We start from the raw sequence: 25,928 nt of genomic DNA, 5'->3' as shown, positions 1-25,928 counted from the left end.
CAACTGGTGTAATTACATTGAAACTATGGATTCATAGCATACAACTCTACCATTACATTCATGTACATACATTATTGTTTTCTCAAATTCTGGACTGTTATTTGTTTGCAAATAATCGTAATTTATATATAAAAAAAGTCTATTAAATAAAGAGCACCGTCCTCCGCTTTAGTGTATATCCACAGGACATGCATTCTAGGGGATGATTGCAATTATAATTTTATCTTGACATAAATATTTATTGTTAACTCCATAAACTCCGTGTAGAACGCCACAATTCGGGTGTTTAATGCTGTCTATGAAATAGATTAAAGAACTAGTAAATAAACGTTTATTATTTTCTTTTTTGAGAATATTTAGTACCAAGTTGCATGGAACGTACCAATCCCCCTTAATTAAAAGCAGATGACATGTCCCCAGTGCTGTGCTAGCTCAATCCCTTCTGAGTTTTTATGGTGAAAGATTTGGAATTTTGGAAGCAATTAAGGTGCTCGTTTTAGTTCAATTAAAATAAACCCAGATGTAGGAATGGTAAATTTACGATTATTTCAGGAATTTAAAAATTCAGTTAGATCTACTTATGATTGGGACAAAATAACATGGATACATGTATACTGTTCATCCAATGGAACTTAAAAAAAATCGTACGACAATCTTAGATCTTACGTCGGTCGTACGTCAAATCGTAAGTTTTTCACCGTTTTATAAACAATCGTAAGTAGAATTTTATCGTAAGTTTGATCGTAAACTTACGAGTGTTAACAGGCAGTCGTAAGTCAAATCGTAGTGTTTTAACCTGTTGACATTTGGTTAAATTCAACAACATTAGATTAATTTACAGCAAAATAAGTTTCATTGGATGATCAGAATACATGTATTCATGATATTTTGTCCCAATCATAAGTAACTGAAACTTTAAATTCCTGAAATAACCGTATATTTACCATTTTTACGTTTGAGTTTATTTTAATTTAAATTAAACGAGCACCTTGCTTCCAAAAGTACAAATATTTGACTTAAAAACCGTATAAGTGATTGAGCTTGCACAGCACTATAGGGATATCTGCTTTTACTTTTAGATTTAATAAATCAATGAAATTGAAGGTCCCCGGGGAACGTCGTGCATGCACCTATTTTTGTACTACAATTTGTACAAAATATTCTCAAAAACTAAAATTAGAAACGCTTATATAAGTTCTCAAATCTATGTCATACTCAACTTTATCACTCACGTTTTACACGGAGTTTATGAATTTAACAGAGCATTTATGTTAAGCAAAAATTGCCGGTGAACCATCTCCTATCTAATGTAGTCCTGTGTTTATACACTATTTCTGCGGAGGACTGTGCTCTTTATTGAATAGACAAATAACAGTTCAGACGTTGAGAAAACAAAAATTTAATACATGAATGTAATGATATGAATCCATAGCTTCAGTGTAAATACACCAGTTGCCATGCGCTCTATCAGGTTCGCGAATTCGAAGGTATAAAATGTAGGCTGCAACCCCGTACTCAATACCTGTTAGCTTCTTTCTGATTAAAAATATTTCGATAATTCTAGGTTTAATTGAAAACTATGATAATTCACTTTGCCATTATGTGATTGTTTATGTTTGTACCTATAAAATTTCATTTTGAAATTTAGAATGTTCATGGTAGCGGCATAAAAATCCTAAGTTTTTAAATCCTAAATCTGTTTTCTTCATTTTCTATTTTTTATTAAGGTGACGAGATTCTTATTTCTAAGCATTCCAGCGGATGAAAGGAAACATTGGAATTTGTGTATTTTTTCAAGTCCCCAAATTATTATTATTATTATTATTATTATTCACGCTATTGCTGTATGTTTTCCGTTATAAAAAATGTTGTTTTCTCGATCATTGAGCTTCAATGCATAAAAAAAAATCCACATTGATAGGAACGTCAACAAATTACCGACATAATCCCGTAAATTGCATCAACATATTTTTTTCTATTACTTGGCAGGAAATTGTACAATGGCAATATTTCATGCAGACGGAAAAAAATGTCAATTAATGAATTCTGCAGGGTATGTCGGCAAGAAAAATGCATTTTTAGCTCACCTGGCCCAAAGGGCCAAGGGAGCTTTTCTCATCACTTGGCGTCTGTCGTCCGTCGTCGTCGTCGTCCGTCGTTAACTTTTACAAAAATCTTCTCCTCTCAAACTACTGGGCCAAATTTAACCAAACTTGACCACAATCATCATTGGGGTATCTAGTTTAAAAAATGTGTCCGGTGACCTGCCCAACCTACCAAGATGACCGCCATGGCTAAAAATAGAACATAGGGGTAAAATGTAGATTTTGGCTTATATCTCTGAAACTAAAGCATTTAGAGCAAATCTGAAATGGGGTAAAATTGTTTATCAGGTCAAGATCTATCTGCCGTGAATTTTCAGATGAATCGGACAACCTGTTGTTGGGTTGCTGTCCCTGAATTGGTAATTTTAAGAAAAATTTGCAGCTTTTGGTTATTATCTTCAATATTATTATAGATATAGATAAACTGTAAACAGCAATAATGTACAGCAAAGTAAGACCTACGAATAAGTCAACATGACCAAAATGGTCAATTGACCCCTTAAGGAGTTATTGCCCTTTATTGTCAATTTTTAACCATTTTTCGTAAATTTTTGTAATCTTTTACAAAATTCTTCTCCTCTGAAACTACTGAGACAAATTTAACCAAACTTTTCCACAATCATCATTAGGGTATTTAGTTTAAAAATGTGTCCAATGACCCCGCCTTCGAACCAAGATGGCCGACATGGCTAAAAATAGTACATAGGGTAAAATGCAGTTTTTTGGCTCATATCTCTGAAACCAAAGCATTTAGAGCAAATCTGACGGGATAAAATTTTTCATTAGGTCAAGATCAATAGCCATGAAATTTTCAGACCAATCAGGCAACCCGTTGTTGGGTTGCTACCCCTGAATTGGTAATTTTAAGAAACTTTTGCAGCTTTTGGTTATTATCTTCAATATTATTATAGATAGAGATAAACTGTAAACAGCAATAATGTACAGCAAAGTAAGACCTACAAATAAGTCAACATGACCAAAATGGTCAATTGACCCCTTAAGGAGTAATTGTCCTTTATAGTCAATCTTTAACAATTTTCATAAATTTTGTAAATTTTTACAAAATATTTTCCTCTGTAACTACTTTGCCAAGTTCATTATAGACAGAGATAACTGTAAGCAGCAAGAATGTTCAGTAAAGTAAGATCTACAAACACATCACCATCACCAAAACACAATTTTGTCATGAATCCATCTGTCCTTTGTTTAATATGCACATAGACCAAGGTGAGTGACATAGGCTCTTTAGAGCCTCTAGTTTTTTTTAAAGATGGCATATTGGATAGGGCAAAAAAAATGCGTTACATTCTGCCACCAACAGACTCATAAGTATGTAATAACAAGGAATCTTAACCGTGCAGAGAGTGCGGAATTCGCATGCACGGCGTGACGGGGCATCGTTTTCCATATTAAGCGGACATGACTGCGTATTTATACATCCAGTACATCCGAACTGACTGATCTGGTAAACTTATCGATCCTTTAAATAAACTTATTCAAAAAAGGTTACCAATTCAACACTGTAATTAGATCACTGAATATTGTTTTTATTGGTATTAATATTGATTTTGTTATTAGTAAATTAAAAGCAAACTAAATATTATTGTTATATTCATCTACACTATTCATGGATCTACAATCTGTCGATACCTGTATCTTGGCATTGCACAAGGTCATGTTTTTCTCTGACTGTTTATGACGTCTTTACACTAAATCCATTGGATATTGGATGTGTACTGGTCGATAATTTAGTCTTAGATGCATGATTTTTTTATTAGTTATTGTTGGCTTTGAACAAGCTGTCAGTAACTACCAGTACTCTCAGATCAGTACTTAGTGTCTTTTTGTTGTGGGGATATACTAGTACCCGGCCACGTCCACTCTGTGATTTTGTTAGATGTATTTTTATTTGTATCCATCTGATGAGTTAAGCCTTTTTCAACTGATTTTTATAGTTCGTTCTTATGTTGTACTGTTACACCACTCTCCCAGGTTAGGGGAGGGTTGGGATCCCGCTAACATGTTTAACCCCGCCACATTCTGTATGTATGTGCCTGTCCCATATCAGGAGCCTGTAATTCAGTGGTTGTCGTTTGTTGATGTGTTACATATTTGTTTTTCGTTCATTTTTTTGTACATAAATTAGGCAGTTAGTTTTCTCGTTTGAAGTTTTTTTACATTTGTCATTTCGGGGCTTTTTATAGCTGACCATGCGGTATGGGGTTTGCTCATTGTTGAAGGCCGTATTGTGACCTATAGTTGTTTATTTTTGTGTCAGTTAGTCTCTTGTGGAGAGTTGTCTCATTGGCAATCATACCACATCTTCTTTTTTATATCGGCGACACTTCAGCGAGGGATTTACTTCGTGAAGAGAGAGAATCAGGCAGTACAATTTTTATCTGTAGCAGTCAATTCATTGGGTGTTGAAAGCCATAACGTATAGTAGTTCATATACGACAGAGTATACTCCACATGTATGAAAAAACCTTCTTATGGACTCCACCGATAGCACAAGACAAAATGTGTAAATATCATTGAAATAATTTATATATATGGCGTAGAAGTTTTCTATTATGAAACAAATATAAAGGTGAACTATTTCTCCATAAAACCGAAGGATATATCTCGTATTCCATAAAAGATTCTTGATTGACTCTATATTGAGATTGATTCATTGATGATGTTTAACACCACTTTTATTACTCTGTGCTATATCGTGGAAAATCCAAGTCAATTAAGGCCAAAATACTACCGAGAGCAGTCTTGAAAGGCTCAGAGTGAACGTAATAGTTGAACTACTTAGAGAACTCGTCCACCTAGGCTCTTATTACGTTACAAAATGCTCTTGAATACAAGTTATATTTATCAATAGTTTTGCTTGTTAATAATATTGAGATTTTTGTCTATCTTTGACATTTTCCTTTCGAGTTTAATACTACATGATCTGCTAGCATCCGTATAATTCGAAAAGTCTCATAATTAGAATATATAAAAACAATTTCCAAAAAGTATGCACTTAAGTTTGTGTAATACTTAAAGAGTATATTGATGTATACATGTCCTATTCACCTTAAACACCCCCATTATACATCTTGCTACGAACAGAATACCATTTCCATTCTCAATTTTCTATAAAATAAATACAAAAGTGTCACGATTTACCGACGGTTACAACATAAAAAATTAAATGAAAATTTCGACAGGTAAAATTAACGACCCTTATCGCCACTTGTTCTTATGGATTGGCCAAGATTTCAATGGTTTGTTTTTTTCTCAATGAAAGCGTGTGTGAGGTTAAAGTCATATGAAACTTCAAATTATAAAAAAAATTATGCATATGTTTTTTATAACAAAATGGCTAGTTTTTATTATAAAACTTATGTTCATATACTTTTTTTTCAAGAAAATTCTATAATTTGTCCACATTTAGAAGACATTTACTTTTTTTAATTGTTTACTTCCAGTAGACAATTCGCAGATATGTTTTCCGTATGCACTGAACTCAGCGTGACCTTTCTCGTAAAGAAAGGTGATCGCAATACGCATGGATCCATCATTTAAATGAACTATTATCTTATTGTACATGTTATATATACACGTGCTGAATATCCATGCTTCCTTGTTGATTGTTTACTATAAAGGTGACAATCGGTAAACTACGGCTTCAAAACACGACCATTGATTGGCTGACATTTTTTCACATCATAACAGACAGAGAGAAATATTTTTTGACGATTATACGATATGGATGCGTAAAAAATGTTAAAATCGTGCACAGTAGACTAAGTTTATGATATATATATGCATTGGTTCAAGAATTGGATAAACATTATTTTTCACCAGTCACTGGTTTCATATGACTTTAATGGTTAGCATCAAATTTTTGACTGGTCCTGTAATTAAAACAAAGTTATATGTGGGTCTGAATGGACTTTACAGAATAGAGAATATAAGAGGCTAAAATTACAGAAAATGGATTAAGAAAATTAAGAACCGAGAAAAATAGACCAGAATAATAAGGATAGAGAATAATGTGCAGAATTAAGAATAATCTGCAAAAAGAATATAGAAAAAATAAAAAAAATACAGATGAGAAGGAAACCCCGTCAGTGAAGACCCTTTTATATTCTTGATATCTTTTTATAAAGTTACATTGAATTCACGACCAGAGCGCAATCGTAAAGAAATTAAGGCAAATGGGTGTGCATCAGCGGGATTTATAATTTGCCCTTTATAGATACACAACTGATGATAAAAAAAATCAAATTTTCGTCTTTAACATGACTCAAATGAATAAGAAATTTTGGAAAACTACAACCCCCAGATACAAAAAAAAAATAATAAAAAATAATTAGACATTAATGTTTTTATTTATTTTTTTTTAATTTTCCGATAACCATATTTTTGGATGACACAGTAGCAAATGCACAGCATTATAAAATATGAAATGAAAATATGGATATACTTTTTACATTTCCAAGTCTTTTTCATGTTGTCTTGTCAGTGGGTTTCTCTTTTTAAAAAAAACTTTGGCCTAGACACGCATCAGAAACTATCACAAGGCTTACGTGACGAATTTTATACCAGTCCATTATTAACATTTGAAGATACGTATAAGTTCGTGTTAACAATTTAGAAATTTTGATTTGGATTCAATCAAATGTCTGTTTTTTTATGAGTTCATCATTCTTCAACTTACAATAGCAAAATCAGATCGCGCTTGAAAAAAAAACCCCACCACCAACCAATTTTTCTAATAAAACCAAAGCAAAAAATATCTTAAAACACTTATCATGCTTACCTTACAAAACGTATTTACCATACAAACAAAAAAACAACTGATAACCATTTCAAACTACGATGATATGAACTTCCTTCCTGGTTTTAGAAGAACGATTCTTTTTTTAGACATGAACGCGGCTAGGAAAGAAAGCACCCATTTTTCTTTGAAATCGTAAGTTTACGTTACGTTTGCGATCACCTTTGTGAAACACTCGTAGGTAAAATCTTACACTCAACCTAAGTTTAATCGTAAACGTAAATCGTACGATTTTTTGTGAAACGCTGGCCTGGTCAGGTAACGAATGTCATAAAAGATTTTATTCCACTGTTTAAACATATTGATAGTGTAATCAATATTTGATTGGTTGAGACTATCCCACGTGTCATTGGACAAATCTTCATATTCCATTCTGAGGATCATATTCAGGTTTGAGTAGATGTTTAAATAAATTAGAAGAATATTGTAAAAGTTGGTGTATTCAGGTTAATCTTAAGAAAACAAAAATTGTAATTTTTAACAAAGGTGGTAAAATGATTAAAAGTAACTTTTATTTTAATGGTGAACCAATTGAGAATGTTAGAAATTATAAATATCTAGGTGTTATTTTTTCTGCTTCTGGAAGTTTTTCTACGGCTAGATATGATTTGTATCAAAGGGGATTAAAAGCTTTTTTCAAGTTAAAAAGTACTTTCGGTGAAACAATCCCAAAAATTTATAGTTGTTTACATATCTTTGACCATACAATAAAGCCAATTTTAACATATGGCTCAGAAATTTGGGGAACTTGTACTTTTAATTTTTCAAAATGTCAAACAAACAGCCCCTTTGAAATTGAGAACAAATTTAGTAAGTTTGATTGCGAGAACTTAACCCAGCAGGCACAAAACGTTGTATCAACGTTGACCCAATGTCAGTCTTCAACGTTGTTACAACGTTGAAACTTGGGTTAGTTTTGAAAGTTGCAATGACGTTGAAATTCTGACGTTGAATCAACGTTGCAGTTTCAACGTTGTATTGACGTTGATTACATGTTGAAATCGGGTCCAGTGAGGTTGAAATCAGGTCTTAGTTAGGTTGAAATCAGGTCGGGTTTAGGTTGAAATCAGGTAGAGTTAGGTTGAAGTCAGGTCAGTTGTAGGTTAGTTGAAGTGATGGTTCTTGGATGTAAATTGATCCTTATTGGCACTTGTTCAAATACAATAACAAGATACCTGAATTATGAAATAAAAAAGCCTCTTTCAAGTTTTATTTCAAGTTAGAATATCCATCAACAGTTCTTTTATCAACAAGAGACAACTCCAAAAGAGAATAGTAGACAATAACAATCAAAACCAAAGAGGAGAAACGGTTACAATATCAAGATTTTATTTGAAACCAAATATCTCAATATTAACAAAGCTTTCTCTTCTAGCACATCAATTTCCCAAAGCAAAGGAACATATGTAAAAACTCACTACAGCACACTGGTTTGATTCTGGTTGATCAAGTTTTCCAACTTATACAAAATCATGTAAATGCAGCAAATTTGACACAGTTACACAAAATGCCTCCTTTGTTTTATGTGAATACATAGCAGGACCATTTAAAAAAAAACTGATTTCATTTTAAGTTTTTGTTATCCGATTTTTAGTTCTTTTTTTTTTGTCTTTCTTTAAAATTTTTTATTGATATCTTGTTGAACTGAAATTTGACTTTTTGAGGGTATATCATATGTGTTTCTTTTACATTTATCTTGAAGGCATTTGGAACAAACCATACCATCACCAAGCTGTTTACTCATTCAATCATTATCTATATACCCGATACAATTGAGTAAACCGAACAAAAAGTTGCATACCGGTAACACCAAATAATGTATTTCTAAATTTCACTGCCCTTTTTTTACTAAATTAACTATAGAAATTAACAAGAAAGAGGTTTTTAAAATGAAAAATTTATTTTGTTTTAAAGATTAATTCTTTTGGCCAAGCAACTCCTTCTGCTCTCTGTGGGGCACACTTTACATGTCTTGCACACTACTCAGATATTTTGGATTCTGGTGTCTCTTTGTGGAAGAATAGAACAGCATCTGAAAGCATGGAAGAGAAATAACATAAATTTGAATTACATAATAAAAGTTGTGTACTTTTAAAAGCCGGAAATGTTATCAAATTCTACCAATTATAAAACAATTATTTTAAATCATTGAACACAACATGTTCATTTGAAACAATTGTTCCAGCTTGCATCAATAACAAGACAAAGCATGAATTCTAACCAGATCTGTGTTTTGCAATAAGCATAATGTTCATATACAGATGAAATTATGAAAGATGAGTGATATTTTACGAAAAAATCTAAACAGTGTTTAAGAGCAGACCATTTCTATGTGTATCAGACACACCCTATCGAGTTGTATTGGAACGAATTGGCTAGTGTTCGATGGCACCCCCCCCCCCCCCCCCCTTTTCTGATATTACTGATTCTGTACATGGCTAGATATGTTTTATTTTAGTTCGCTAATTAGAGGTTATATACAATCAAATCATTTAACTGTTTTGACACGAAACTGAATCAGATTCAGTAGGATAAGACCTTGTCATAATTTCTGTGAACGTAAACATGCAGATAACTAATTTGATCATTTGAATGTGTTTGTATATATCATGATTCTTCGTTAATTTAACTGTAAACTATACTTACGCTAATATCAAGAGGTTTATACAGAAAAGTCTTCTCTCGTCTTTATATTCCTTAGACGCAGTTGTTCACTATTTGTTCATCAGTCTGGTGCCATAATTTCTCGAGGATGATTTTCAAAATGTTCTAAACGGATGTTGAAAAGAGGTGCGCGTGCTTGCGTGCGCATCCGAAAGAAAATATTCGGAACTCAACTTGAAAAACCGCGAAAATTTAAAAACTTCTCAATTATTATGATTACATTGTACATCGATGATATTTTAAGTTCATATATTAAATATCAATCGGTGAAAATAATTAAAATAAATATACCAAAAAATTTCTCTTATTTATTTAAATGAAAGAAAGCAACTAAACAAATCGATTTGATTTTAAAATATAAACTAAGAATATATCCTTTTTATACAGATATACATATAATTAAGATAGCATGAACAGGTTTTGAGATCTCCCAAAATATAGAGAATCATCAAACCCAAATAACTTAATAATTGGTTAGAATTGTTTTTTTTAAAGATACTTAAAAAATAAACACAAACAAAAAAAAATTTGAAAAAGCCGATTTGTTATTGGTGATGTCTCCTGGCCACTTGTTCATGCCCAAAACTCCTTTCCATGCATAAACAATGCAATCCGGTCTACCCCCTTTTTCGTGGAAAAAAAATGATTGATTACATAGGGATCATGGAAGCATGACAGGAGGAAGCCCCTCACGCTTATGGCAGTCAGTGGACCCCCTTATAAGTATTATAAAAAGTTCTGGATTAGCCACTTATTATCCAATCGTTTATAATACTGCAGCACTGCTTCTTTTCCGATCTGTTCATCAAATATATCTATACACTTCAATTTTGACAATGAGATTTTTCTGTCGCGATTGACTGACGTTAACCCAGACGTTGCGCACGATGTTGGTACCAATTCCATTTTGCTATAGATTAGCATAAAAATAAATACGTAGACTGGTCAGTACGATAAAAATATAGTGATTTCTGATTGAATTCATTCCATTAGACTTGAAATTAAAGAAAAAAAGGAACCGAAATTTAAAATACCAGGAATTATAACACTTAATTATCCCATTTTTACGCAAAAAACGTAATGTCCAACGTTTCATTTTGTGTGCAAAAGATCAGAGTTCCGTTACTCTCCTACGGTATTTTTTCTCTGATCATCGTAAAACTTCACAATAATATTGCTATTGTTATAATTATTCGCGTGTTAAAGCAAAATCAATATCACTGAAACCGTAATCCGGAAAGTGTTATTTTTGTAAACGGTCTGAAAAATGTCCAACCGTATGCAAAGTAAGTATATTTCGGGTTTGCGCATTTATACCGTGAAATTGAAAAAGCTGAGAGAAAAAATATTTATTATATTTTGAAAGTTTTTTTACTTTTCTCCTGGTTCATGATATTTTTTTGCCGGAAACCATGCGTATAGTTTCTGTTGCAATGACTTCAAAAAGTATAGCCATCTTGTCCCAACGAAAAAAACGCTGTATTTTCTTTAAAATTGAGGTTTTAACCAGCTGTCTATCAAATAAGCATAGTTAGATCATAAAAAATAAAACTTGGCGGTAAAGGTTTTTTATGTTTTTCTTCTTAAAAAATATAGTGTTTAATATTTTTTCGTTAGGCAACAAGGTTTTTAGATCGTTTCAAAAAGTATAGCCGTTTTGTCCCAACGTTCCTCAAAACGTAATTGATGTCATGCTCTGTTTTTTAATTTTATATCGTAATTATTTGTTTCCAGTTTAATTCGAATGAAAATAAAAAATACATGTATAAATTACAATACAACCAATGTATGAGAAAGGAATAGTTTAAGTTTAAATTCAAATGTTGACAAAATGAGACCGATATAAAAAAAATATCGGGATCTTAGGGTTTTTTTTATAGCATATTTGTTTTATATAAGGAACATTGTCTATCTGCAAGTTTTAAATCGTCAAAAGTAACATGTATATTTTTTTGTTAATAAAATAAAATAGAGAAAACCCATTGCTGGCAATTATAACAAACAAAGGATATGCCACAAAAATACGGAAATGAGAAAATTTAAAACATGAGTCCCGAATGTTTAACTTCCTAAATATTTTGCGACAAAGAAAGCATCGGAAAATTATAAAATATAGAAAGGAAAAGGAAACGGGAAGAAATGCAACAAAAGGAATAAAAAATGCAAAAAAAATAGGAGAATATGAATTCAAAATCTAATTTATATTAAAAATAAATCTGTGTAAATTTGGACATTATTGTATCGGATTCATTAATGCGAACTGCTGCCGAAAGGAAAATTATCAATTATGACCTGGAAAGACTGACAACTCCTGTAAATGAATTTCATTTAAAAATATCTATACGACCACTTTGAGTTTTATTTGTAAATTTATGCATTTTTTCAGACAAAGCGAAATCGGTTACCAAATTCACAACAGTAAATTGACATCATCAATAATATGCTTGAACGCCTGAAACTTTCTTTGAAATCGTCGAAATCGCCTTATTTTTAGGAACGTCGTGAAACGCTAAGTAGTACCAACATCGTGCGCAACGTCCCAACGTTGAATCAACGTTGTTGTTTAAACGTTGATTTTAACGACGTAAATTCAACGTTGAATACCATGACGTTAGATCAACGTTGAATTTAGGTCGATCAACGTCACGACCAAATTTCAACCAAATTTCAACGTTGTTACAACGTCGAGTGCCCACTGGGAAGTTTAAAGTACTACAAATACATTCTCGGGGTAAATAAAAAGTCATGTAATTTAGCTGTTATGGGAGAGTTACAGTGGGAAAGCCACACGTCAGTTCTACGCCTCCTTCCATATGACGTAACGGACAGGAATTCAAGGGCGACAATCGCGATTTTTACATAGACGGCGACAGTATCGCACCATCTCGGTAATTTGTTTACATCGTGTACGTTTGATTTTTCAAGAAATTTATTATTAAAGACAATTAAACTTGCATCATTTCATCATCAATTAGTTATATAGGTAAGTTTAACAGGTGACCATGCTATTTTTTCTTCTTAGGAGATTTTATTTTACAAGAAACAAACATCTGAAAATGGCAAGTGACGTTGTTATTTTGGAAGATAAAAATATGGCGGGTGTTTTCCCCTTCTGAAAATAACTGACACATTTGCATCCTAATGGCTATTTAAAAATAAAATGACCAAAAATAGTATCTATGATGATGGGAGTCCCTAAATATTTGCATAACTACCCATCACTCCGTGTCAAATTGCAACTGAGGCTGCGAAAGGGAAGCACATAAATCGACGCCATTTTTCAACAGATCCACATGAATAGTAGGTTTCTGTGCTCACAAAATCCTAGTAATATCCTTTTAATGGTTAGTAGAAAGATATGGACAATATCCATAACACAATTTTATTGATCAGATCGGTTTATGCCAAATTATGGCTATATATTTCCCCTTTTTGATGCTGAAATTTCCACAGACCACATGTAAATAAACGCCCCTTTCCCAGCGTGGGACTTCAATTTTAAATAAAACTTTAATTTTGGCCTGTCAATGTTAGCATTTATATTTTAGTTTATTTGTAACGGTTGTGTAAAGCATTTGTGATTATTTGTTTTATACTCTCGAATAGTAAAAAGGTTAGTAATGCATGGTTCAATGAGTGTGTGACAAAAAGAATAACAACAGAATAGAGAACTATGGCTAAAAGTATAAAAAATAGAGAAAAATTGACTAAAAAATATAAGGAATAGAGAATAATGTTGTGCTTATTTATTGAGAAAAGAGAATGATGGGCAAAAAGTATAAAGAATAGAGACAAATGACCTTAAAGATTTAATAATATAGAAATGGAGGACACCCCATCCAGACCCTTGTTTATGTGAACAACAGTACCATTTTGTTTTGTTAAATAATGCATATATGGTCATGAAAAATATTTTGAACAGATTTTAGGTATATGAAATATTAATCATTAGGAAAGTATCAGTTCTGACCCTCCTTCTATGCTAAAAAAACACAAATAATATGTGATTGATTGTTGATTTTTAACGCCACAGTATTGGCTAGGTGTTGTGGCCAGGTTTTATTGGTGGTGGATGCCTGATTGCTCATATACTTTATAGTACAGCCCGAAGAATGGGCCCTCAGATTTGAGGGAATCTCAAATTTCACAACTGATAAGCTTCACAGTTTAAAGTCCTTGTAATTTATATATCACTCTTCCCAATAAACTGACCACAGATGTTACACATAGGTTATCTGATAAGAAAGTCAACATTTTGACATTTTCTGTCTTTACTTGAAATATAAATATTCTTCATAAGATTTTGACAATCTAGTCAGTGTTTTTTTTTTATTAATCATGTTCAGATTCAGTTAAAGGAATGTAATATGAAGTTATGATTTTTTTTTATTAATTTTCCATTTTTTTAAAATTTAGAATAGATCCATAATCTGTTGTCATTTTGAAGATTAATTTTCATTAGAAATGAATATTCTTAGTAATTTTCACATTTATTTTGTTAAATGTCATTTAATGATAAAAGGAAATTTCCTAAATATTTAAAAGAAATTCTTAATAGAATATTCATTAGGCAAAGACAATTTGGAAAAAGAACCCTCCTTTTTATACGCCTGTTTATGAGAGGTATTATGGTATACCGTTGTCCATCCGTGCGTCTGTCTGTCCGTCATAGAAAACCACAGACCTTTGGTTACAGCAATCCTAATCAGTTTTGATTGGAGTTCAGATAACCCGCACAAGGAGAGTTTGAACTCACAACCTGAATGCAGACTTACTTGTGCATTTACTTTAAATTTTTGCTCTCATACTGATATTTTGTTTGTAATTAGGACGTTTACTTACATTTAATATCATTTATGAGGAATTAAAGATATATATATGAATGATTGAATGAAAAGTTACCTTTGAAATAACAGATATGATAATTTAATGTTGCATATGAAGTTAAACTTTATTTAAATATATATTAATATCTATTAAAAAGATTGATATGTTATTATAGTGATGAATTTAACTTTAACATGTTAAGATACTGAAGTTAATGAATAAATAAATAGAAAAATTTCTTTGAACATATGTTGCTGTATATGATTATGACCTTTTCTTATCAGACATATTATATAAAGTCATTAAAATAAATTATTTATTTACACCAAAAGTCTAAATTTTTTTGTTTATTTTTATTGAAGCTTATATACCTAATAAATATCTAAAAACAAAATTAAGTATATACATTATGGGATTTTCTCATGTTTGAAGGCTTTAGTGTAGCATAAAATTGCTTATATCCACTCCATTTGAGTTTTTGGGGATAGTTGTCTCATTGGCAGTTATTTCACATCTGATTAGTTTTACATTAGTGAAATTAGAATCATTCAATTTAAATTAAAACTTGGACCACATAAGAATCAGTAGACAATTAAAATATAAATTATAATTTCATATGACAACTCTAGAGAAGTTGGAATTTTTTTTCATTTAATATCATATGCATAAATTTATATATTTACAGATATCAATAGAAATAAGGAATAAAGAAGAGCAGGAAACATTTCCATTTTGAGGATTTATGGAACAGAGAACTATTTGACTTGTTTTTACTTTAACTTGGACTTTTTAACAATAATGCTTCTTAAATTTTAAACTTTATTGTTATGCGTTTGTTTTTTTTTTTACTTTCAAAGTATTAAGTTGTATTAAATTTTGTTTATTTGATTGAAGTTTATTTTTCTTATAATAACTTAAGATATTATTCACATATGTTTCATCTTAACATTATTTTTATGCATTTGTATTTATTTATCTTTTAATAAACTTTTTTTTCTTAACATTTTTATATTTTAAATATACAAAGTGAAACACCATAATCATTTTATATTGATAACATGGGGTAGATGTACATGAGACAATGCTGCTGCTGCAATACAATAAAACATTCATAGATGCAAAGCAAGCATATTAGCCATATATATGTATGTACTATAGTATTTGAGACATAAAAAAATATAAAAGATGTAAAAGGTCTACTTTAATGATTTATTAGGTGTGAAGGACTTAAACGGAGTGGTTTTAGATTCGTTCACTTCTCCCAGAGGTATCCTTGATGTCTCTCTAATGGCCTCTCATGACATGACTTTTCACTGTTATATGCTTCCAGGGAGATTTTGAAGTGTGGTGACCCCTGCACCTAAATAAATCATTTTCAGCAGATACATATCTCTGTTTTCAGACTTTGATGAAAAGTTTAAACTAATATACAAATTAGAAAAATGAAAACTGAGCAACTTGAACCCACAAAATACAGATGATCTCAGGTGCTCTGGAAGAGTAAGCAGATCCTGCTCCATGTGTAGTATTTAGAATGAGATGCCTAGGTGCCCTTTTCCTATATGTAATCACATGATTTTGCAAATTATTGTGTGCTTTTATTATTGCAAATATGTAGAATGATATATTGGAATAAAATGTGTGAAAAAGTATTGCTTTTGCAGAAAAATCAGCACACAGATATAGGAATGGTATGAATCTGATTTAAGTATAGATCCTGTGTCCAAGCTTTGTTTTCTTGTAATAAGCTTGGACACAGGATTTGCATTTTAATCAGATTAAAAGGTATCAGAATGCAATTTATTATTTAGATACTCACCCACTCACATTATTGCAGTAATAAAAACTTTGCTATCCTTTCTGAATTTACAGTACCTAAAATATCCATCATGATAGACCCCGAAAAAGATTAGTGTGAAATAAAAATTGTTGGTCGAACATTGATATCAACGCAACAAAACAGGATCACCAAAATCAGAGTGACACATTCATATGCCATCTTCAAAGTAGACCTCAGAAGCAATATAGCTTTTTTTAATGCTCTTAATGGTCATATAGCTCTCACTTGTATTAAGACTTGTATATGTACTATGGTATTGAGCATACCTGTTGAAGGTTAATCCAGGAAAGCCCATGGATGCATTCAATTTAAAATATTTTTTTTTTTCATTTTCACTGTGAAGGAATAGTGTAATTAATGAATGCTATATTTGAAAAATACCATTGTTAAAGGCCAGGGAAAGAGTATAAATAGCAGCCAATGAATGAAATAGTGGTAAATTCAAATTTCTTAGCCACATTCATTTCAGGGACATATTTTTTAGAATTACCTTGTTCAAAGAGTGATTTTTAGAAAAAAAAATTGTCACAGAACCTAGAACTGAACTATATAATATGTTGCAGGATAAATAAAAATTATTAACTAATTTTATTTCTTTATATTCCTAAAACAAATCATGAAGCAGAGGTACTTTTCATTTGAAATATACTTTGATTGACAGCTGGGCGGATATAAACATTGTTTTTGTTTACACAGGAAGTAAATGTTGCCATGCAGCCATGCTTCCATGCAAAAAATCAACAAACACCTTACCTGTTGTGTTAAAATTATTTCATTCCTACATAATCCTTATATCCATTCTATATTTCTTTCATAATTCAAAGAACCAAATAAATATGCAGCTAATTTGCCAAAAAATGTAACTACAGTCATAAAATTCAATGTTATCCGGTCACAATCATTTTCCCTCCAAAATTGTGTTATATACAGAACAAAGGACTTTCAATTAAAATGATAAAAATCCAGCAGCAGAATAAAGAAAATTATTCCCACATGTGTCCCATGTACGGAAACCCACCAGGATTTGGAAACCAATAACGAACAAGTGTCACAACACATTTTGGCATAATGTCTCTCTTGTGCCAGTCAAATCTTTGGGTTCTGTGGTCCCTGGTCATGGCATCTGCTTTCATAACTAAATATCTATCATCATTCCACGCACCACGATGGAGAAGCATAGTCCAAAATCTTTTGTAGTGTTCCTTTCTCAAACTTGAGTTTCTTTGATGGGGTACTTCTGACTGACCATGCCACCACATTTGTCTGTTTTGTTCATCCGTAATGCATGGCTTACAAAAGCAATATCTGCATTCTTCTTGGGACGGGTCTTGATGTATGAGAAATCCAGGCTGATCATCGTCTTCATCTTCCTCATTGTTGTCTGTTTGAGTACTCTGTTCTGTTGTCATCTGTGGATTTTGTGCATTCCCGCCTTTTTCATTAGTAACAGCAGAGTCATCAAGAATTTTAATTTCCCAATCATTATGCCCAAACAAATTTTTTATAGTTTCTAATTGAATATCACTTAATTCCATAGTAACTTTCTTATCACTCATTTTTAGGATAATGTAGAATGCACACAAACAAAATATTTATATGACTTCAAAGATAATCTGGTCTGGATTTTATCACCAGGTTATGTGTACAGAAAGTTGCTGACTCTGCAGGTGACCTGATAAAAATTGTACATTAGATGTAAACAAGTCCAGAGGCAATTAGGGGATTGCATGTCAAGTCCAGAGGCAATTAGGGGATTACATGTAGTTATTCATTTAGCAAGAAATGAAATACTATTTTTTGACAACAAATCACAAAAAAAAAAAAAAAAAAAAAAATCCAAAATTAATTTATTGAAAAAGCCATGTAATGATCAAAGACATTTGCATTGATCACTTTTATTTATATAAAAATCAATGATCATGAACCCTTTAGATACATTTTTCTAAGTTGGAACCAGCTGTAACTGAATATCATGAAACATAATCTCCTGATTATTTCATATCCCATTTCTGCTCATTCCTTCAATTTCTTTCATGATCATGGCTACTGAAAAACAAGATTCTTCACGAAAACGTCCTCCCAATTTTAGAATAGAAATTCCTGGTGATGAGACTGTCAAAAGTAGAATTTTGGAAAAACTTCAAAGAGTAAAGAGTTATTTGACTTCAACTTTGAATAAGCCAGTTAACAATAGTTTAATTATAGAGGAACTTTTAGACTTTTGGATTAACAACAACTTGGAAGTGACAATTCGAAAGAACTTCATCCTTTCCCATCCACCTATTCCCAAACAAGACGCCAGGATGTAGACCAAGGACTGTTCGTTACTGCAGAAAAATCTTTGGATACATATGGAGAACTTTTTGAAGCACATACCAGTATTTGTAATGGAAAGCTAAAAGTATTGAAAAGAACTATGAAAGGACATGTAGCATCTGTAAGACTGATGTGTACCAAGGAAAAATCACATTCCTACTTATGGTCGTCATCATCGTACCTTCCAAATGATGAGTTCTTGGTCAATCACAGGATTTGTCATGCGTTTTATAGTAGCGGACTTTTGCCAGTACATTACACTAGATTTGTAAATGGGGCAGGAATTGGCTGCATCACTAAAGAGAGAAGATCAAAGTTCTTTAGAAAATATAAAGAACATGCTGAAAATGAAAGTGTTCAATCAGTTGACAATGCCATAAATGATGAAATTTCTTCATATGATGACCTAGATGGCATCAACATCATGACAGATGCTAGACATGGTTGGAGGAAAAATGCGAAAGATACTACAGTTGTAGCATTAGGAGAAAAAACTCACAAAGTGATGGACTGCGAACATGTTACAAAGTCACAGGATAAAGTTGCCCAACGACATGAAAGACTGGGAACACAAATAATTTATGAAAATTTGGAGAATAAAAATGTGTCCATTAAAATTCATGCACATGATAGAAATTTGGCTGTAAATAAATTTGTGAGGGACACTCAATTTACTGTCAATCAGAATGACTTATGGCATGCTGTCAAGGCTGTAAAAAAAGCTGTCACCAAGATTTCAAAAAGGTACAAAACGTTCAGAGGGTATAAGTTGGAGTGTACAGCTGGGAGATAAAGTTGAACCCATAGCAACACACATTAACTGGGCCGTCCGTAACTGTGAGCAAAATTCTCTAAAACTTAAGGAAAGTTTGGATAACATTGTTGAACATTATTGTAATAACCATGTAAATTGTCATCATTCATCAAGGTGCAAAGTTGATTCAAACTATGAGCCATCTAGGATTGTAATTACAAATGGAAAAGTCAGAAAAATGTTAGAGTCTGCTATAAAAAGTTCAACCATTTATAAATATCCTCAAGATTACATTCTTGCTAAAGACACATTTTATGTTGAAAGTTTTAACAATGTTGTGAACATATTTCAAGACAAAAGAATTTGCTTTGGTGATGATCAATATAAATTAAGATCAAATTTGGCAGTATGTCATTGGAATGAGAATGTGGACAGAGGCTATACATCAGTGTGGAAATCAAGGAATCCTAATGCACCAGCTTCACAAAAAGGAAAGAAAGTTTACAAAAAACTAACATATAATTACAGGATAAACATTTGGAACCACTACATTTCTAGTTTCTTTTAAAAACAGAATAATTACACCAATGCATTAAATTTACAAGTGTTAACAATTATCAACATGCTTATATTTCTGATCAACATAATCTTGTTATTTCTTAGTTATTTATTTTAGACTGGATTATAAATATCTACACAAAGGTAAATTCCACATGTGTTTGTTTTCTGTTTACCATGCTGAATTCTATAAATAATTGATAAGATAGTTAGGCCCCTCCCATTTCCTTATTGGCTTAATTGCTCTCCAACCGGATTTCTATCTAGGTCAGCCCTGGCCTTTAATGTTAATTTCTTCAGCAGCAGCATATCTGGGTTTAACTATTTTTTTCAACTTTAGTTTTTCCTTGGGAAAAGTTGTTTTTAAAAGAAACCCATATTGACATGATTGACAATTGATAGAGGATGATAATTATAGGGAACAGTTTTAGCCTTCAACAATTTGCAAACTAATTTGTCAAGTATAAAGGACCTTATAAAACAGCATCTGATAAAAATTCTAAATCCAGAACTAATGATAAAATAAATACTGCTACTATATATATATGGAAGAAAAACTTTTTCAAAACAATTCTTTAAGAACATGCACACACTTGAAAACACAATGACAAATACTTGTTACCAGGGCCCAGACACACTTAAACATGAATGGTTAGTGTACAACAGGTTCCTTGATAAGGACAGGCAAAATACAAATGTTTGTGTGTTGACTTTCCACTTGCATAGTAGTTTTATTTATACAATAAGAACAAAGACTAAAAATCAAGTGAAAATTATTGACTCATCAGATTTTCATGTCACAGTGGCAGGCAGGCAATATTTGTTGATTGATACTTTTAATATATTTAAAATTGACAAGTTGACACATTTCAGGTAAATATTTACAGAAACAAAGAATGACTGTCATTTGTGCAAGCTTTTCATTCAGACAATATTTTTTGCCCAACTGAAATTTCTTGAAAGTGGGAAAAGGGGGGGGGGGGGGGGGGGGGCTTCCAGACAACTGAAGTCATTTATATGGACAAATTCATTCATTGAATAAACCAGTTTCAATGTACTACATAAATCTGTTATACACTGCAGCATAATTAAATAAATGCAGAAAATTATTAAAACAAGGAATCTGAGCAACATGAAAAAAATCAACAAATGACGGAGTAAAGCCTTCAACCTATCAACATTTTTATGTAAAACATATTAAAAATCCAGGAAACATCATTACACATCATTGTCTGAATCAATTTCGTTGTTAAAAACTGGTAAAATTAACATCATTTGCCCCATTTTGCAATGAAATAACGTCAAAAACGTTAGAAAAAGGTTGATTTTTGACCTCCGTTTGAGGTATTTATTATGTAAACAAGACTCGAAGTGACGGGGAATTCTTTACATAGTCATGTACCCATATGTTTCTAGGTCACATTTATTTATATCTCATCCAATGAAAAGCTTTAGGATGCAATTGTGTCAGTTATTTTCAGACGGGGGTATTACCCGCGGTTTTTTGGAAATCAACGGAGGTAGTCTTTTGATTTATCATATTTCAATAACGAAGCACTTATTTTAATAATATTTTTGACAGTCGTGTGACAAAATCTATTCTGATGACGATTAAACCGCAAATACTGTTGGATGATAAGTCGTTTTGATGAATTTATTGTCTGAATCATATGCTACGTTTTTGTTTACACGTTGATTACAGCGCCACCTCGAAATTTTTAGATTATGTCCCCTTTCCCGCGTGACCACCGGAAGAAACTCTTCAATGTCACTGGCTTTCCCACTGTTAGGTCGTACTCCATTGCATATTGAAATCATTTGTTCTATTCTTAAATTTTTACAAAGAATTAACGGTTTAGAAAAGGATCATTTGTTAAAACAAGCCCTATTCACAAGTATTGACACTCACAAATGAAATAAGTCATCTTGGTATTCTAATATTGTATATATTTTAAGAAGTATTGATGTTGATATGGAAAGTTTTGACATTGAAAAAGTTAAAAATATTGTGATTAGTAGATATAGGATTTACTGGAAAAATACTATAGAAGATAATGCAAATGTTAAAAAAGGAAAATTGCGTACTTATTTTAAATTTAAAAACATCTTCAAAAGGGAAGCATATTTATGTCAAGTTAATAAATTTCAGTATCGAAAAAGCTTAACTCAATTTAGAATCAGTGCTCATCAGTTACATGTAGCTATTGAGAAAGGTAGATATAAAAAAATCGATAAAGATAAAAGATTTTGTGGGCAGTGTAAAAATATGCAGGTTGAAGACGAGTTTCATTTTTTAATGGAATGCACTGCATATGAAAAGGAACGGAATTTTATTCTTAATGAAGCATGCATTCAATGTAAAAACTTCCCTTTTATTTCAAAGTATGAACAATTTATTTGGTTAATGTCATGTGAGTCTGAAAATGTTAATATGTCAGTGTCAAGGTTTATAAGTACTTGTTTTGAAATAAGAGAAAATTTGCATTACGGTAACTAACTAAATATACATGTAGTAGTGCTGTTACAGTAGTTTATTCATTTTTATGTATTAGAGAGGGTTAATATTCTATTTTATTTATTTTCAAACACCATCTGGTATGGAGTATAGTTATTTAATCATTTATTTTTAATGTAATATATCTAAAAAATTACTGTATAATTAATACTATATATATATGTTATGCTCGGAAACGGGCCCTTTAATTGGATTCAATAAATATTCTTATTCTTATTCTTATTCCACTCTGAAATGTCGGGATTATTTCGTGCAACGTTACGCGCGGTTAATGTACATAACGTTTTGAACTTCTTATTCTTCTTAAAATAGCGATAGCAAAAAGCATTATCATGTTCAAATTTATTTCAGACTATAAAAAAAAAGACTTTTAATTAAATGTTGATCCTTACTGTTTATCAATGGGTATGTCGTGTTTAGTTTGACTTACAAAAACAAGCGGATAAGAAAAAAAATGTATGCAAAATAATATTTAATGTATTGATAGTAAACAAAGCATAGGCAGTGGAATAAAACATTCATTTCCCTTTGCCTCGGGAGATATGAAGATTTGCTCACCCTCGAAAAATCATATTTCCCTCGGGCAGAATATTCTTGGGTGAACAAATCTTCATATCTCCCTCTGGCACGGGAAATAAATGTATACTATCAAATCATGACACACAATTAATTTAAAACGCTATCGTTTATAAATTTTTGAATTTAGTTATTACAACAAGAGGCAGTGATAAGGAAGTTGTTAAATTTGAATAGATGGAAAACGAGATAGGAAGTCGAGGAAGCGTCGGATCCACGTAAGTGATAGGATAATCCTAAAAAATCATACGTGAAACCCGCTTTTTCATTTTTTTCTTACGCAAGTTTTGTCAACTAAATAGGTAGGTTCAGTCAAAAGGATCTACCAGTACTAAAGATATGAATGTCGACTGCTACAAGAGAATTATTATTCGCGGGGGTACCAATTTTTGCTGATATCGTAGGTAAAGGCGAATCACAAATTTATTTTTCAACAAAGTACAAATTATATAGGCTTGTATGCATACTTTTTTATAACCACGAAATCAAATATCCACGAAAATACGTGTTTTTTTTCTACTCGACAAAAATTGATACCCAAGAAAATCAATGAATCCACAGTACTTGTAGTGGCTTCGGGACTCTTATGGAAGTTTTACATAAGAATTCGTGTATTTTACGTTTTTAGGTCGAATTACAAGATAGTCATGTCTCTACTTAAGGCAAACTTTAGGCTATTAATAAAATAATGAATCTATTTTCTTGAATAATTCTATATCAACGAGTTTCCAAATTCATTTATGAAAAGTACTTGAACTTGTGGAAGTTATGACGGAAATACGCGTTGTGCTCACATAGATCATAAAACACATTTTTGTGGTTAATGACTTTCAAACCTAATTGCTATGCCTGGTAAATAAAGACTTAAGAGGGAAAATAATTAAATTTATATTATATTGCTATAAAGAATAACGGATACTTCAAAACCATTAACTTAAAAAATTCATGCAGAATTTCAAATGCGAATTCTGTAAACGTGCATAGCACATCCTAAATTTTACGATATGTTGTAAACCGAGCCCGGAAATTTAGATACGATCCGGGTAAACTTATCAATCATTTAAATAAACTAAATCTAAAAGGTTACATATTCAAAACTGTAATTACATCTTTAAATATTATAGTTTTTATTGATGTAAATATTGATTTTTATTGTCAATCAATATAACCTTACTTTTTATTACACAAATGTACCTTCACGGTACTACAATCTGTCGATAATTAGGTCTTTCCACTTTTCTGTGGAAAGACCTATTGGTTTTCTTCTGATATTATTATTATTTTTTTCTTCTTCCGCCACTTTTTTCTGACGGTGCTTTTTTGTTTCGCAAGATGTTGCTTAGATTTTTTGTGTATGATATCGAACAGTTATTGCGATTTTCAAACTGACCCTGTTAAGCCGAACACTTTTTATTGTAAGAGTTATCTCCCCAAACACTTTTTTTCTTGTGTACGCATCTCCTTCGCAACCGTTAAAGATAACGACAAAATTAGTTCACCAATTTGCTCGTTATATCCTCAGGATCTTAAGAATAATTTTGACCGAAACGGTCCGGAAACTCCATATGAGAGTTATTTCCCCTTCTGTATTTAAAATAAGTAAAATGTAATTGTAATTGGTAAACCATAAGTGATAGGGACCTAGGGTCTTTTGATTTGAGGTCCTTGGTCCAAAGAAAAGAAAATAGGGTCAAGGTCAAAGGTCAAGGTCATTTCTAAATTTGGATTTTGGTTTATTTTCACCTCTTTTCGACACAATATAAGATATCGACAACATATTTTTACTTAATTGTTAGTTGCGACATGTCGTAACACATACATTTTGGTTTAAAGGGTACGCTTACATCAAATTAGAGTTTTCTCCCCTCTTTTATTTAAAAATATGCATATGGTGATATAACTCATGAACCAAATATAATTAAGATCTAGGGTCTTTTGATTTGAGGTCCTTGGTTGATGACCTTGAAATTCAGCTCAAGGTCATTGGTTAAATTGACGTTCTAGATTTTAACCTTTGCTTTTACCTCATATGTATACATGATAAAGCCATGGGACTGTTTGCATTAGGTTTCAAGCAACTTAACCTTAGAAAAGCCAACCAGAAGTGACCTTGTGTAAACCGGAAGTTGCCTTTTATTTGTACTTAATTAATATCAAAGTGTATAGAACCAGATATTTTTGGTATCAGTGTCAATTTAACGTTTGAATAATACCGGAAGTAACATTTTGCAAACCGGAAGTAACAAATTATCTCCTTTATTTAAAAAATATTGTAAAGAAACCATATATTTTTGGAATCAGCGTACAATAAGCTATCATTTGACGCTGGAAATGACATTTTCAACCGAATTTTACTATTTTCATATTAAAATACATGTTTTTATTGTGGAAAGACCTTCAATTGTTCTTTGAACAATTGGTTTTAATTATAGTATGGCATTGTAGAAGGTCATGTTTTTCTCGGACTGTTAATGACGTCTTCACACTAAATCCATTGGATGTTGGATGTTGACTGATTGATTCTTTAGTCTAAGATACATGATTTGTTTCATTAGTTGTTTTTGGCTTTGAACTAGCTGTCAGTAACTGCGAGTACTCTCAGATCTTTACTTAGTGGCTTTTTTTGTTTTTAGGATGTAAAAGTACCCGTTCACGTCCAATTAGTGTTTTCGTTAGATGCACTTCTAATTGTATCCATCTGATGAGTTAAGACTTTTTCAACTGATTCTAACCGATTGTTATCAGTAAATATAACCTTACCTTTTATTACACAAATGTACCTTCACGGTACTGCAATCTGTCAATAATTGTAGTTTTGCATTGCACAATGTCATGTTTTTTCTCGGACTGTTAATGACGTCTTTACATTAAATCCATTGGATGTTGGATGTGGACTGATTGATACTTTAGTCTTAGATATATACTTTTTTTGTTAGTTGTTATTGGCTTTGAAC

At 31.7% G+C, this 25,928-nt stretch overlaps 1 protein-coding gene and 2 long non-coding RNA genes across 3 annotated transcripts in view; 2 read left to right on the top strand and 1 right to left on the bottom strand.

Annotated features, from left to right (window-relative positions):
* LOC127718596 (uncharacterized oxidoreductase YtbE-like) overlaps window positions 1–25,928 on the top strand; it is a 470,207-nt gene that overhangs the window by 160,457 nt on the left and 283,822 nt on the right. The gene's annotated exons all lie outside the window — the stretch shown is intronic.
* Window positions 8,803–9,821, bottom strand: LOC127718609 (uncharacterized). The gene is made up of 2 exons (XR_007989925.1): window positions 9,571–9,821; window positions 8,803–8,956 (listed from the first exon to the last, which is right to left on the bottom strand). It is a non-coding gene; the product is annotated as an uncharacterized LOC127718609 (long non-coding RNA).
* LOC127718624 (uncharacterized) lies at window positions 12,364–15,416 on the top strand. Its single transcript, XR_007989941.1, has 2 exons — window positions 12,364–12,932; window positions 15,101–15,416. It is a non-coding gene; the product is annotated as an uncharacterized LOC127718624 (long non-coding RNA).

This window comes from Mytilus californianus, unplaced genomic scaffold, assembly GCF_021869535.1.
Source record: "Mytilus californianus isolate M0D057914Y unplaced genomic scaffold, xbMytCali1.0.p SCAF_10, whole genome shotgun sequence".
NCBI lineage: Eukaryota > Metazoa > Mollusca > Bivalvia > Mytilida > Mytilidae > Mytilus > Mytilus californianus.
The sequence above is the reverse complement of the archived record's forward strand: the minus strand, read 5'-3'. Positions and strand labels throughout refer to the sequence as shown.